General features: G+C 48.7%; 1 non-coding gene across 1 annotated transcript; it reads left to right on the plus strand.

The window, feature by feature from the left end:
* Positions 1-421: 421 nt before the first annotated feature.
* Trnat-agu (transfer RNA threonine (anticodon AGU)) lies at positions 422-495 on the plus strand. The gene has a single exon. It is a non-coding gene; the product is annotated as a tRNA-Thr (tRNA).
* The last annotated feature ends 1,266 nt before the right edge of the window (positions 496-1,761 follow it).

The following is a 1,761-nucleotide window of genomic DNA, read 5'->3' on the forward strand; positions in this document are numbered from 1 at the left end:
TGTGGTCAGTGCATGGTAAGTGTTGGTCGCGGCGAACCTAAAGGCACGCAAGATGTTGCAAAGCCAGCGTCACAGACTGATATGATGTATACTGACGTAAGGAGAGCAAGATGTAAGTGTGGGGACCGGCTGTTATCGAGGTGTCATCGAGTGCAGATCTGTCTTAGGTATCGCGGCTTAACCTCATTGAAGTCTAGAGGGTGGACAACACGTTGGTCTTACTCAGAGCGGTGTCCGAATTCTATTTTCGACGTTATACGTGCCACTTTCATTTTGGCAACTACGATTCGATACAGAATGCACGAAACCTGAAAGACACCCTAACGGATACATAGAGAGTAGTGTTTGTCTGCTGAATAATGGGAGTGCAAGGGTCTGTGTCGTCTATATGGCTGTATGTAGCACCATTAGTCTTCGTGGGGGCGGGCGTAGCTCAGATGGTAGAGCGCTCGCTTAGTATGCGAGAGGTACTGGGATCAATTCCCAGTGCCTCCAGAAATTTTAACACACCTACATGCGCACCTTGATATGCAAGTGGAATAATTCACAACCAGCAGATGTGTCTAGGAAGATACAAGCTTGCGCCGAGTTCACGTAAATCCCACTGCACATTCCTATTCTTTGCGTGCAGTCAGCTGCTACTGGTGTTGTTAGTTGTGACTGCTGATAACAGATGCCGTAGCAATCAATTGATGGAGTGAGTTGTATGTTTTGCGATAGTCTGTCTCTGACAAGCAAGCACAGGTGACATAGGTGCGAACACAGGAAGCTTGCAGACCCTCGCTGCCTGCAGACACCGAGCAGCCACACTAGGAGGGCGGCCTAAGCCGTAGGCGAATTGTGCTCATTCGCTTTGGCGCGACGTCGAACTATAAATAATGCTGTCACTAGCGTGAGCGTTGCGTGAGCGTCGTGGAAAGTCGGAAAAGTCGGCTGCGAGGGTGAGTGCCAAGTTTGGGGAGCGTTTCGTAGTATGCGCAGTGCAATGGAGACGCGGAAACTTGTTGTGGCCCAGTGTTTTGCAGTTGGACAAGATTGGTACACAGTAGTAAAGAGCGAGGCACTGAGTTGGCATATATAATGTAGTGCAGAATGGTTCTCGAGATGTGTTTGTTACCTCAGGTGCTGTATAATTGTCTACAATGAGTGAAACCGGAGCAATTTGTGACGGCTCTTTCAATTTAAGACGTTAAAAACAGACGGAATTTGCATTTGTAATACCAGAGCATCGAAACTACTTGGAACTTTTGTGTATATGAACGGGTCCGCGCCTTTGTACTCTGCTCCCTTCACAGCTACAAACCAACCAACCAACGTGTCCGTGCGCATCTGAGTCGCAAAGAATGGGGAATAGCGCAGTTTGCTCGTGCATGGGGCGTAGCTCAGTTGGTAGAGCGTTCGCTTGCAATGTGAAAGGTCCAAGGTTCAAGCTGCGGCGCCTCCACTTTTTGTGGTCAGTGCATGGTAAGTGTTGGTCGCGGCGAATCTAAAGGCACGCAAGATGTTGCAAAGCCAGCGTCACAGACTGATATGATGTATACTGACGTAAGGAGAGCAAGATGTAAGTGTGGGGACCGGCTGTTATCGAGGTGTCATCGAGTGCAGATCTGTCTTAGGTATCGCGGCTTAACCTCATTGAAGTCTAGAGGGTGGACAACACGTTGGTCTTACTCAGAGCGGTGTCCGAATTCTATTTTCGACGTTATACGTGCCACTTTCATTTTGGCCAACTACGATTCGATACAGAATGCACGAAACCTG

This window comes from Schistocerca gregaria, chromosome 10, assembly GCF_023897955.1.
Source record: "Schistocerca gregaria isolate iqSchGreg1 chromosome 10, iqSchGreg1.2, whole genome shotgun sequence".
NCBI classification, from domain to species: Eukaryota; Metazoa; Arthropoda; class Insecta; order Orthoptera; family Acrididae; genus Schistocerca; species Schistocerca gregaria.